General features: G+C 59.9%; 1 non-coding gene across 1 annotated transcript; it reads left to right on the forward strand.

Annotated features, from left to right (window-relative positions):
- The first annotated feature begins 11,215 nt into the window (after nucleotides 1–11,215).
- Nucleotides 11,216–11,335, forward strand: LOC131861380 (5S ribosomal RNA). Its single transcript, XR_009360454.1, has one exon. It is a non-coding gene; the product is annotated as a 5S ribosomal RNA (ribosomal RNA).
- The last annotated feature ends 3,129 nt before the right edge of the window (nucleotides 11,336–14,464 follow it).

Genomic DNA, 14,464 nt, shown 5'->3' on the forward strand with positions numbered 1-14,464 from the left:
GGCCGAGAAGACTCACCGCATAGGAATCGGGATGCGAGGCGAGGGATGCGGCGGGAAGGCCCCGACGGCTAAACGGAAGAGGCTGCAGGGCCGCCTCGGAATGGTCCAAGCATCGGATGCGATTGGGACGACTACCAGTGCCAACCCCTTATCCCGCGATGCGTCCGATACACAGATAGTTCCAAGGCGGCCGAGGAGCCTCACCGCATATCAATCGGGGTGCGAGGCGAGGGATGGGGCGGGAAGGCCCCAACGGCTAGACGGAAGAGGCTTCAGGGCCACCTCGGAATGGTCCAAGCATCGGACGCGCTTGGGGCGACTGCCAGTGCCAACCCCTTATCCCGCGATGCGTCCGATACACAGATGGTTCCAAGGCGGCCGAGGAGCCTCACCGCATAGCAATCGGGGGTGCGAGGCGAGGGATGGGGCGGGAAGGCCCCAACGGCTAGACGGAAGAGGCTTCAGGGCCGCCTAGGAATGGTCCAAGCATCGGACACGCTTGGGGCGACTACCAGTGACAGCCCCCTATCCCGCGATGCGTCCGATACGAAGATGGTTCCAAGGCGGCCGAGGAGCCTCACCGCATAGCAATCGGGGTGCGAGGTGGGGGATGCGGCGAGATGGCCCCAACGGCTAGACGGAAGAGGCCACAGGGCCGCGTCGGAATAGTCCAAGCATCGGACGCGCTTGGGGCGACTACCAGTGACAACCCCTTATCCCGCGATGCGTCCGATACAAAGATAGTTCCAAGGCGGCCGAGGAGCCTCACCGCATAGCAATCGGGGTGCGAGGTGGGGGATGCGGCGAGATGGCCCCAACGGCTAGACGGAAGAGGCTGCAGGGCCGCCTCGGAATAGTCCAAGCATCGGACGCGCTTGGGGCCACTACCAGTGACAACCCCTTATCCCGCGATGCGTCCGATACGAAGATAGTTCCAAGGCGGCCGAAGAGCCTCACCGCATAGCAATCGGGGTGCGAGGTGGGGGATGCGGCGAGATGGCCCCAACGGCTAGACGGAAGAGGCCACAGGGCCGCCTCGGAATAGTCCAAGCATCGGACGCGCTTGGGGCGACTACCAGTGACAACCCCTTATCCCGCGATGCGTCCGATACGAAGATAGTTCCCAGGCGGCCGAGGAGCCTCACCGCATAGCAATCGGGGTGCGAGGCGAGGGATGCGGCGAGATGGCCCCAAAGGCTAGACGGAAGAGGCTGCAGGGCTGCCTCGGAATAGTCCAAGCATCGGACGCGCTTGGGGCGACTACCACTGCCAACCCCTTATCCCGCGATGCGTCCGATACACAGATAGTTCCGAGGCGGCCGAGGAGGTGGGGGATGCCGCGAGATGGCCCCAACGGCTAGACGGAAGAGGCTGCAGGGCCGCCTCGGAATAGTCCAAGCATCGGACGCGCTTGGGGCGACTACCAGTGACAACCCCTTATCCCGCGATGCGTCCGATACACAGATAGTTCCGAGGCGGCCAAGGAGCCTCACCGCATAGCAATCGTGGTGCGAGGTGGGGGATGCGGCGAGATGGCCCCAACGGCTAGACGGAAGAGGCTGCAGGGCCGCCTCGGAATGGTCCAAGCATCGGATGCGCTTGGGGCGACTACCACTGCCAACCCCTTATCCCGCGATGCGTCCGATACACAGATAGTTCCAAGGCGGCCGAGGAGCCTCACAGCATAGCAATCAGGGTGCGAGGCGAGGGATGCGGCGAGAAAGCCCCAACGGCTAGAGGGAAGAGGCTTCAGGTCCGCCTCGGAATGGTCCAAGCATCGGACGCGCTTGGGGCGACTACCAGTGACAACCCCTTATCCCGCGACGCGTCCGATACACAGATAGTTCCAAGGCGGCCGAGGAGCCTCACCGCATAGCAATCGGGGTGCGAGGCGAGGGATGCGGCGAGAAGGACCCAACGGCTACACGGAAGAGGCTTCGGGGCCGCCTCGGAATGGTCCAAGCATCGGACGCGCTTGGGGCGACTACCAGTGACAACCCCTTATCCCGCGACGCGTCCGATACACAGATAGTTCCAAGGCGGCCGAGGAGCCTCACCGCATAGCAATCGGGGTGCGAGGCGAGGGATGCGGCGAGAAGGACCCAACGGCTACACGGAAGAGGCTTCGGGGCCGCCTCGGAATGGTCCAAGCATCGGACGCGCTTGGGGCGACTACCAGTGACAACCCCTTATCCCGCGACGCGTCCGATACACAGATAGTTCCAAGGCGGCCGAGGAGCCTCACCGCATAGCAATCGGGGTGCGAGGCGAGGGATGCGGCGAGAAGGACCCAACGGCTAGACGGAAGAGGCTTCGGGTCCGCCTCGGAATGGTCCAAGCATCGGACGCGCTTGGGGCGACTACCAGTGACAACCCCTTATCCCGCGACGCGTCCGATACACAGATAGTTCCAAGGCGGCCGAGGAGCCTCACCGCATAGCAATCGGGGTGCGAGGCGAGGGATGCGGCGAGAAGGACCCAACGGCTAGACGGAAGAGGCTTCGGGTCCGCCTCGGAATGGTCCAAGCATCGGACGCGCTTGGGGCGACTACCAGTGACAACCCCTTATCCCGCGACGCGTCCGATACACAGATAGTTCCAAGGCGGCCGAGGAGCCTCACCGCATAGCAATCGGGGTGCGAGGCGAGGGATGCGGCGAGAAGGACCCAACGGCTAGACGGAAGAGGCTTCGGGTCCGCCTCGGAATGGTCCAAGCATCGGACGCGCTTGGGGCGACTACCAGTGACAACCCCTTATCCCGCGACGCGTCCGATACACAGATAGTTCCGAGGCGGCCGAGGAGCCTCACCGCATAGCAATCGGGGTGCGAGGCGAAGGATGCGGCGAGAAGGACCCAACGGCTAGACGGAAGAGGCTTCGGGTCCGCCTCGGAATGGTCCAAGCATCGGACGCGCTTGGGGCGACTACCAGTGACAACCCCTTATCCCGCGACGCGTCCGATACACAGATAGTTCCAAGGCGGCCGAGGAGCCTCACCGCATAGCAATCGGGGTGCGAGGCGAGGGATGCGGCGAGAAGGACCCAACGGCTAGACGGAAGAGGCTTCAGGGCCGCCTCGGAATGGTCCAAGCATCGAACGCGCTTGGGGCGACTACCAGTGACAACCCCTTATCCCGCGACGCGTCCGATACACAGATAGTTCCGAGGCGGCCGAGGAGCCTCACCGCATAGCAATCGGGGTGCGAGGCGAGGGATGCGGCGAGAAGGACCCAACGGCTAGACGGAAGAGGCTTCAGGGCCGCCTCGGAATGGTCCAAGCATCGGACGCGCTTGGGGCGACTACCAGTGACAACCCCTTATCCCGCGACGCGTCCGATACACAGATAGTTCCGAGGCGGCGAGGAGCCTCCACCGCATAGCAATCGGGGTGCGAGGCGAGGGATGCGGCGAGAAGGACCCAACGGCTAGACGGAAGAGGCTTCAGGGCCGCCTCGGAATGGTCCAAGCATCGGACGCGCTTGGGGCGACTACCAATGACAACCCCTTATCCCGCGACGCGTCCGATACACAGATAGTTCCGAGGCGGCCGAGGAGCCCTCACCGCATAGCAATCGGGGTGCGAGGCGAGGGATGCGGCGAGAAGGACCCAACGGCTAGACGGAAGAGGCTTCAGGGCCGCCTCGGAATGGTCCAAGCATCGGACGCGCTTGGGGCGACTACCAGTGACAACCCCTTATCCCGCGACGCGTCCGATACACAGATAGTTCCGAGGCGGCCGAGGAGCCTCACCGCATAGCAATCGGGGTGCGAGGCGAGGGATGCGGCGAGAAGGACCCAACGGCTAGACGGAAGAGGCTTCAGGGCCGCCTCGGAATGGTCCAAGCATCGGACGCGCTTGGGGCGACTACCGTTGCCAACCCCTTATCCCGCGATGCGTCTGATACACAGATAGTTCCGAGGCGGCCGAGGAGCCTCACCGCATAGCAATCGGGTTGCGAGGCAGATTATTGGGAAGGGAACCCCCTGGGATGCGGCTCAAGCAGTGCCCAAAGGGACTGGAATGCGGAATCACATCGAGAGACCCAAATGCTATACGAGGGCTCAAATCGAATTATCGATTTGGCCACGACATGGACGCATCGGAACGACTACCTTTGCCGAACCACTCGCAATTGCATCCATACCGAAACCAATAGACATTTCCGTTAGAGCCCTCGCATAGCATTCGGGAATCTCGCATGCCCCTCTAAATCGACCAATGCTGGCGCTCAATGAAAATCCGAGCGCTACCACCGTTCGAGCGCCAGCATTGGTCGAGTTAGAGGGGCACGGGGGAGAATGCTCCAGTCAACACCTCCCCTATATAAGTTATTTGTCCGATTCCTCGCACAACCGTAGTCTGCCTCGTCGAATCAAACAACGGTCCCAGATTCCGACTTCCGTTCCGTAGAGACCCAAAAGCTAGATGGAGGCTCGCAAGAAAGAGAGTCGGCGCATAGCAATCGGGTTTCTCGAACGTTTAGGGACCGAGCTCACTTGCGGATAGGGCAAAATCCGCCAAGCAACCCAAAAGCTAGACGGGGGCTCGAATCGAATCGCCTAGGCGGCCACAACAACGACGTGTTGGATCGACTACCAGTGCCAAACCATTCAGCAAGACTAGTCTGTGTCGAGGCCGGATAGAGATTCTCAGAGAGCGCCCGCATAGCATTTAGGGAGACCTGCCGCGTCCCTCACACTCGACAAATGGTGGTGCACGTTTATAAATCCGAGCGATCCCAACCCTTTCAAGCACCAACATCGGTCGAGATAGAGGGGCACGGAGGGGGCTGCGTGAGACAACACAGTCCCCTATATAAGTTATTTGTCCGATTCTCACACATCCGAAGAATGGTCATCAAATCGGACAACAGCCCAAACTTCCGACTTCCGTCCCAGAAAGCCCAAGAGCTATCTAAAACGTTCATGGCCGGAACTCGATCGCGGCTATACCAGTCCGCCAAGCAACCCAAAAGCTAGACTGGAGCTCTAGTCGAATCACTCTGTGGCCATTGCAAGGACGTGTTGGAGCGACTACCATTGCCGAACCATTCCGCAGGTCGAGTCCATACCAAGGCCGCATAGAGATTCACGATGAGCTCCTGCATAGCAATCAGGAGACTTGCCGTGTCCATCACAATCGATAAATCCTGGTGCAAGATTTTTGCATCCGAGCGATCCAACCAGTCGAGCACCAGCATCAATCGACATAAACGGGCACGGGGGGAGGATGCTCGAGAACACTACCTCCCCTATATAAGTTATTTGTCCGATTCTCAAGCAGCCGAAGTCTGGTCATCGAATCGGGTCAAAGACCACAACTTCCGACTTTACCCACAATGCAAGTCATCGAATCGAACATCGGCCCCCCGAGTCGGACTCCATGCGTATGTCAGGTCATCGGACCCAAATTCCGCCTTCCTGCGCATGGCGGGCCATCAATATCAACTCGGTCATCGGACCAAACTCCGCCTTTTTTGCGTATGGCACGCCTTCAAATCGGTCATCGGACCCAAATTCCGCCTTCCTGTGCATGGCGGGCCATCAACATCAACTCGGTCATCGGACCCCAAATTCCGCCTTTCTGCGCATGGCACGCCATTCAACTCGGTCATCGGACCCAAATTCCGCCTTCCTGCGCATGGCAGGTCATCGGACACAATTCAGACCTCGCCAATATGCCTACGTATCGAATCGGTCATCGGACCCAACTTCCGACTTCATCCATACTGTAGGGTCTTTGAGGTTGGCGCGGTGCGCTCAACCCAGGGAGTCGACCCATCGAAGCATACACCTCCCCCTATATAAGCTATTTGTCCGATTCCCACACCTGTGTAGTTTGCACCTCTGACCAGGACATCGACCCCAACTTCCGAACTCGACTGCAACGACGGCACCAGCGCCTTGGTGCGCACCTTGCGGACGCACAGTCCCCAACATTCGCCTTCCTGCACATGGCAGGTCATCGGACCCAAATTCCGACCTCGCGAGTATGCCTACATATCGAATCGGTCATCGGACCCACACTTCCGACTTCATCCATACCGTAGGGTCTTTGAGGTTGGCGCGGTGCGCTCAACCCGGGGAGTCGACCCAACGAAGCATACACCTCCCCTATATAAGCTATTTGTCCGATTCCCACACCTGTGTAGTTTGCACCTCCGATCAAGACATCGACCCCAACTTCCGAACTCCGCCTCCAACGACCGAACCAGCGCCTTGGTGCGCACCTTGCAAACGCACAGTGCCAACATTCGCCTTCCTGCACGTGGCAGGTCATCGGACCCAAATTCCGACCTCGCGAGTATGCCTACATATCGAATCGGTCATCGACCCAACTTCCGACTTCATCCATACCGTAGGGTTCTTTGAGGTTGGCGCGGTGCGCTCAACCCGGGGAGTCGACCCAACGAAGCATACACCTCCCCTATATAAGCTATTTGTCCGATTCCCACACCTGTGTAGCTTGCACCTCCGATCAGGACATCGACCCCAACTTCCGAACTCGACTAAAAAGACCGCACCAGCGCCTTGGTGTGCACCTTGCAACGCACAGTGTCAACATTCGCCTTCCTGCACATGGCAGGTCATCGGACCCAAATTCCGACCTCATGAGCATACCTACTAATCGAATCGGTCATCGGACCCAACTTCCGACTTCATCCATACCGTAGGGTCTTTGAGGTTGGCGCGGTGCGCTCAACCTGGGGAGTCGACCCATCGAAGCATACACCTCCCCTATATAAGCTATTTGTCCGATTCCGACACCTGTGTAGTTTGCACCTCCGCTCAGGACATCGACCCCAACTTCGAACTCGCCTGCAACGACCGAACCAGCGCCTTGGTGCGCACCAAAAGTGCGCACTTTTGGAGGGCACTTTTGTGCGCTCCAAAGGTGCGCACTTTTGGAGGGCACTTTTCTGCGCTCCAAAGGTGCGCACTTTTGGAGGGCACTTTTTGGAGGGCACTTTTCTGCGCTCCAAAGGTGCGCACTTTTGGAGGGCACTTTTTGGAGGGCACTTTTCTGCGCTCCAAAGGTGCGCACCTTTTGGAGGGCACTTTTTGGAGGGCACTTTTCTGCGCTCCAAAGGTGCGCACTTTTGGAGGGCACTTTTTGGAGGGCACTTTTCTGCGCTCCAAAGGTGCGCACTTTTGGAGGGCACTTTTTGGAGGGCACTTTTCTGCGCTCCAAAGGTGCGCACTTTTGGAGGGCACTTTTTGGAGGGCACTTTTCTGCGCTCCAAAGGTGCGCACTTTTGGAGGGCACTTTTTGGAGGGCACTTTTCTGCGCTCCAAAGGTGCGCACTTTTGGAGGGCCACTTGTTGGAGGGCACTTTTCTGCGCTCCAAAGGTGCGCACTTTTGGAGGGCACTTTTTGGAGGGCAACTTTTCTGCGCTCCAAAGGTGCGCACTTTTGGAGGGCACTTTTGTGCACTCCAAAGGTGCGCACTTTGGAGGGCACTTTTCCTGTGCTCCAAAGGTGCACACCTAGGTGAGCACCTTCGACCACACCTTGTAGCACACCAAACTCTGACTTTCGACTTCATCCGCAATGCAGGGTCTTTGAGGTTGGCGCAATGCGCACAACCAGGGGAGTCGACCCATCAAACCCAACACCTCCCCTATATAAGCTATTTGTCTGATTCTCATACATGCGTAGCCTGCAGGAGCAATTAGGACATCGACCCCAACTTTCGGCTTCTAAACGAAAACAAGGTCTTTGAGGTTGGTGTAATGCGAACAACTAGGGGAGTCAACCCATCAAAACCAACACCTCCCCTATATAAGCTATTTGTCTGATTCTCATACATGTGTAGTCTACAGGAGCAATTAGGACATCGACCCCAACTTTTGACTTCTTAACGAAAACAAGGTCTTTGAGGTTGACGTAATGCGCACAACCAGGGGAGTCGACCCATCAAACCCAACACCTCCCCTATATAAGCTATTTGTCCGATTCTCATACATGTGTAGCCTGCAGGAGCCATTAGGACATTGACCCCCAACTTTTGACTTCTTAACGAAAACAAGGTCTTTGAGGTTGGCGTAATGCGCACAACCAAGGGAGTTGAACCCATCAAACCCAACACCTCCCCCTATATAAGCTATTTGTCTGATTCTCATACATGTGTAGCCTGCAACAACGATTAGGACATCCACCCCAACTTCTGAATTCGTCTGCGTTGACCGCACCAAAGGTGCACGCCTTGGTGCTCACCAAAATCCCGACTTCCGACTTTCTTCTGCTATGCGGGGTCTTTGAGGTTGGCGCAGTGCGCACAACCAGGGGAGTCAACCCACCGAATGCAACACCTCCCCTATATAAGCTATTTGTCTGATTCTCATACATGCGTAGACTGCAGCAATGATTAGGACATCCACCCCAACTTTTGACTTCTTAAACAAGACAGGGTCTTTGAAGTTGGTGCAGTGCACACAACCAGGGGAGTCGACCCATCAAACGCAACACCTCCCCTATATAAAGCTATTTGTCCGATTCTCATACGTGTAGTCTGCAGCAGCGATTAGGACATCGACCCCAACTTCCGAATTCGTTTGCATTGACCGCACCAAAGGTGCACGCCTTGGTGTGCACCCTGGAGTGCACATTGGTGCTCACCTCGGTGCACAACTTTGGTGTGCACCTCGGTGTGCACCAAAGGTGCGCACCTTGGAGCGCACCAAAGGTGTACACTTTGGAGCGCACCACATAGGGTCTTTGAGAGGTTGGCGCAGTGCGCACACCAAGGTGGGTGTTGAGGTGCGTGCCGAGGTGGGTGGGTGCTAGGGTGCGCTCCATGGTGGGTGCCAGGGTGGGTGCGTGCTAGGGTGGATTCCAAAGAGGGTCATAGGGTGGGGTGCCAAGGTGGGTTGGTGATATAGTGGGTTCAAAGGTGGGTACTAGGGTGGGTTCCAAGGTGGGTCACAAGTTGGGTGCCAGGATGCGTGGGTGTTAGGTTGGGTGCCAAGGTGGGCTCCTGCGTGGGTGGGTGCTAGGGTGGGTTTCAAGGTGGACGCGAGGGCGGGTGCCAAGGTGGGTAACAAGTTGGGTGTTAGGATGGGGTGAGTGCTAGAGTGGGTGCCAAGGTGGGTGGGTGCTAAGGTGGGATGCCAAGGTGGTTCACAGGGTGGGTGGGTTCTAGGGTGAGTTCCAAGGTGGGTCACAGGTTCAGTGCTAGGGTGGGTGTCAAGGCGGGTGTCGAGGTGCCTGGGTGCTAGGGTGTGGATGCCAATGTGGGTCATAGGGTGGGTACTAGGGTGGGCTGCAATGTGGGTGCCAAGGTGGGTAACATGCTCGGTGGGTTCTAAATTGGGTGCCAGGGTGGGTGTGCACCCACCTTGCCCGAGGTGGGTGCCAAGGTGCCAGTGTGGGTGGGTGCTTAAGGTGGATGCCAAGGGTGGGTGAGAAGGTGGGTGATAGGTTGAGTGGTAGGATGGGTGGGTGCCAAGATGGGTCACAGGGTGGTGCAAGGGTGGGTAGGTGCTAGGGTTGGTGTCAGGGGTGGGTGGGTGCTAGGTTGGGTTCCAAGGTGGGTGCGAGGGTGAGTGTCAAGGTGGGTCACAGGTTAGGTGCTAGGATGGGTGAGTGCTAGGGTGCAAAGGGTGCAGGGTGGGGTGCTAGGGATGGGTCGATGCTAGGGTGAGTGGCAAAGGTTGGGTCCACAAGTGTCAAGGTGGGTGCCGAGGTGGGTGCCAAGTCGGCGACTGCTATGGTGGATGCCCAAGGTGGGTCACGGGGGTGGGTGCCAAGTTGCTAGGTTGGGTTCCAAGGTGGGTGCCAACGTGGGTGCTAGGGGTGCGTGGGGTTAAAGGGGTGTGTCACAACGTGGGTGCCAGGATGGGTGCGCACCCACACTGGCCAAGACGGGTGCGGGTGCATAGGTTGGGTTCCAAGCACGGTCACAGGCTGGGTGCTAGGATGGGTGGGTGCCAAGGTGGGCACCAGGGTGGGTGCACCCACCCTGGCCAAGGTGGGTCACGGGGTGGGTCCTAGGGTGGGTAACGGGGTGGGTACTAAGGTGCGTGCCAAGGTGGGGTCATAGGGTGGGTGCCAAGGTGGGCACCAGGGTGGGTGTGCACCAACCCTAGCCAGGGTAGGTCACGGGGGTGGTTGTCGGGGTGGGGCGTCAAGGAGCAAGGTGGGTGGCAAGTAGCCAAGTTTGCGTGCCAAGGTGGGTGTCGGGGGTGGGTGCCAAGGATCCAAGGTGGGTGCCAAGGAACCAAGGTGGGTGTCTGGGTGGGTGCCGAGGTGGGAGCCAGGGTGGGTCCCAAGGTGAGTGCAAAGGTGGGTGCCCAGGGTCAAGGTGAGTGCCAATGTGGGTTCCAAGGTGCCAGGGTCAGGGTGAGTGCCAATGTGGGTTCAAGGTGCTAAGTTGGGTGCGAGGTTGGGTGGCGAGGGGTGGGTGGGTGCCAAGGTGTGCTAGGTGGAAGCCCGGGTGGGTCGGCATCCCATGGGTGTCGAGTTGGGTGCCTGATGGGTGCTTCTTGTCAAGTTTTAGTCGTCGGGACTCATTTCGAGCCTTAGAGGTCGTTTCTTGTCCGGTTGCCCTGTCTTCGACCTGGGAACCCAATTTTGGTCCTCGGGTCCCATTTTTTTTTGTCTCGCATCCCACTTTTGGCCTGTGGCCTTTTCGGGGTCGATTCTCGTTTTGGGCATCAGAGCATGTTTCTTCTCCTAAAACCCAATATTTGTTTATTAAGTCTCGGAACACATTTTTGTTCTCGTGGACCCATCATGGGTCTTGGAACGCATTTGTGGTCCTTGGGTCCCATTTTGCATCCCGAAACTTGTGTTTTGGTGCTTGATCCCTATTTTGGGTGCCCACCTTGCACCAAGTGCGCACCCGGGGCAAACCGAGCGCCTTGGTGCACCGGGGCAAGATCGAGCGTGCACCCGAGGCGCCCCGAACATGCACCAAGGTGCACTCGGCCCACATGTGAGCGCAGGTCGTTGCGCCCGAGGTGGTGTGTGGGCACCGCGTTGCAGACGGGACACCTGCACGCACACGACGCCCCCTCCAGGTGCACGCACGTAGGCCGGGCCGGGTGCACACCCGACGCCCTAGCAAGGTGCGCGCAACCGGGCAGGGCTCACACTTGGCGAACGGGGCGCACTTCGCGAGGGAGGGTGTGCACCTCGACGGGGGTGGGTGGCCGGGGTGGATTCGCACGTGGGTCGCGGTTTGCTAAGTACACACTGCGACAAGCTCATAACGGGTGCGATCATACCAGCATTAGTGCACCGGATCCCATCAGAACTCCGCAGTTAAGCGCGCTTGGGCCGGAGTAGTACTGGGATGGGTGACCTCCCCGGGAAGTCCCGGTGTTGCACCCTTTTTTTAGTTTTTCGCCGGGCGTCGCAATGCTATTTGAATAAACCTTTTGCCCGTTTGCGTTCTCGTCGGGGCCGGGCCGGGCCGGGGTGCGCTGCCCGCACTACCGCGCGCGCGGGGGCGACACCGAGCGCGCACCCGAGGCACCCCCGAGCACACAGGCCACGGTGCAACCCGGGCGTTGTGCGCAGCACCCCGGTGCGCCCGAGGTGCTGCGCGCGCACCCAGGTGAAATCGGTGTGCACCTCGGCCAGTGCGCGCTCGGTCGAGTCGCGCACGTTGGCCAAGGTGCACGGTGATGTTTCTTACTCTAAGGTTCCGCACCAGACGCCCGGGACAGGTGAGCGAAGCTGGGCGGGGCCGGGTGCGCGGCCGGGGCAGGTGCAACGCAGCTGGAGAGAGCTTTGGAGCACACTTCGGAGCGCACCAATGATGCGCTCCATTCAAAAGTTTCCTGAAAAGGCAAAAAAAGTTGAGATTATAGAATTCCCACTTGAGAGATTGTAAAAAAAAAAAATTTAAAATGAAGGAAACGCGGGTGCCAAGGTGTGCGCAGCCCAGCCAAGGTGTGCGCACCAAGGCGCCCACCCTGGCGAAGGTGCACGCAAGGTGCGCACCCGAGGCAAACCGGACAATTAACCCAACTTTCGACTTCGCGCGCACCTTGGAGCGCACTTCGGAGCGCTCCTTGGTGCGCACCCAATCTTGGGCACCTCGGAGTGCACCATGGCGCCCACCAAGGTTGCGCACCCGGGGCAAAACCGAGCTCCGACTTCGTGCGCACCTTGGAGCGCACGAAAGGTGCGCACCATGGCGCCCACCAAGGTGCGCAGCCCAGCCAAGGCGTGCGCATCAAGGTGCGCACCCTGGCGAAGGTGCGCACCCGGGGCAAACCGAGCTCCGACTTCGTGCGCACCTTGGAGCGCACAAAAGGTGCGCAACCCAGCCAAGGTGTGCGCACCCCGGTCAAACCGAGCTCCGAATCGTGCGCACCAGAGGTGCACGCCATCGTGCGCACCTTGGAGCACACTTCGGAGCCCTCCTTGGTGCGCGCCGATGTTGCGCACCTCGGAGCGCACCCGGGGAAAACAATGCAATTAACCCGACTTTCGACTTCGTGGGCACCTCGGAGCGCTCTCGGGTTCGCACCTCGGAGCACACCGAGGTGCGCACCTTTGATGCGCTGCCTTCACCAATTTCCAGAAAAGGCAAGAAAACATTGAGAAGGTGTGCGCACCGAGGTGCCCACCCTGGCGAAGGTGCACGCGAGGTGCGCACCCCGGGGCAAACCGGGCTCCGACTTCGTGCACGCCGCACCTTGGAGCACACTTCGGAGCGCTCCTTGGTGCGCACACAGGGCGCGCAACCCAGCCGAGGTGCCCCACCCCGGCGAAGGTGCACGCGAGGTGCGCACCCGGGGCAAACCGGGCTCCGACTTCGTGCTCGCCATGGTGCCCACCGCGGCGAAGGTGCACGCGAGGTGCGCACACCGGGGCAAACCGGGCTCCGACTTCGTGCACCGCCGCACCTTGGAGCACACTTCGGAGCGCTCCTTGGTGCGCACCATGGTGCCCACCAGGGCGCGCAACCCCGCCGAAGGTGCACGCGAGGTGCGCACCCGGGGCAAACCGGGCTCCGACTTCGTGCACGCCGCACCTTGGAGCACACTTCGGAGCGCTCCTTGGTTGCGCACCATGGTGCCCACCAGGGCGCGCAACCCCCGCCGAAGGTGCACGCGAGGTGCGCACCCGGGGCAAAACCGAGCTCCGACTTCGTGCACGCCATGGTGCGCACCGCGGCGAAGGTGCGCACCCCGGGGCAAACCGGGCTCCGACTTCGTGCACGCCCGCACCTTGGAGCACACTTCGGAGCGCTCCTTGGTGCGCACCAGGGCGCGCAACCCAGCCGAGGTGCCCACCCCGGCGAAGGTGCACGCGAGGTGCGTACCCGGGGCAAACCGGGCTCCGACTTCGTGCACGCCGCACCTTGGGAGCACACTTCGGAGCGCTCCTTGGTGCGCACCATGGTGCCCACCAGGCCGCGCAACCCAGCCAAGGTGTGCGCACCAAGGTGCACGCGAGGTGCGCACCCCCGGGGCAAACCGGGGTCCGACTTCGTGCACGCCGCACCTTGGAGCACACATCGGGGCGCTCCCAGGTTCGCACCGGCGTTGCGCACCGTGGTGGGCACCTCGGAGCACACAAGGGTGGGCAGCGAGGTGCGCACCTTTGATGCGATGCCTTCACTAATTTCCATAAAAGGCAAAAAAAAAACGAGATTTTAAAATTTCCGTTTGAAAGATAGTGAGAAAAAGGGAATGCTGGTGCCATCTTGAGCCCGCCCTGGTGCGCAGCCCAGCCAAGGTGTGCGCACCAAGGTGCCCACCCCTGGCGAAGGTGCGCGCCCGGGCAATTAACCCAACTTCCAACTTCGCGCGCGCCAGGGTGGGAGCGCACCCAACAACCGGGCCTGGGAAGAGCCAATGCGAGAAACCCCACCAAACGCTCTGACAAAAAAAGAGGGGGCGCTCCCAGTAACCCCGCTTCGGAGCGCACCCTGGGCAAACCCAGCCAAGGTGCCCACCCCCGGCCAAGGTGCAGGCGAGGTGCGCACCCGGGGGCAAACCGGGCTCCGACAACGTGCACGCCGCACCTTGGAGCACACTTCGTAGCGCTCCCGGGTGCGCACCTCAGAGCACACCAAGGTGGGCAGCGAGGTGCGCACCTTTGATGCGCTGCCTTCACTAATTTCCAGAAAAGGCAAAAAAAAAAGGAGATTTTAAAATTTCCGTTTTGAAAGATAGTGAAAAAAAACGGAACGCGCGTGCCATCTTGAGCCACGCCCTGGTGCGCAGCCCAGGTAAGGTGCCCACCCTGGCAAAGGTGCGCACCCGGGCAATTAACCCTACTTCCGACTCGTGCGTGCGCGCCAGGGTGGCAACCGGGCCTCGGAAGAGCCAATGCGAGAAACCCCACCAAACGCTCGACAAAAAAAGAGGCGGCGCTCCAATAACCCCGCTTCGGAGCGCAGCCGGGGCAAACCCAGCCAAGGTGCCCACCCCGACGAAGGTGCACGCGAGGTGCGCACCCGGGGCAAAACCGGGCTCCGACAACGTGCACGCAGCACCTTGG

This window comes from Cryptomeria japonica, unplaced genomic scaffold (genome assembly GCF_030272615.1).
Source record: "Cryptomeria japonica unplaced genomic scaffold, Sugi_1.0 HiC_scaffold_26, whole genome shotgun sequence".
In the NCBI taxonomy this organism is placed as follows: domain Eukaryota; kingdom Viridiplantae; phylum Streptophyta; class Pinopsida; order Cupressales; family Cupressaceae; genus Cryptomeria; species Cryptomeria japonica.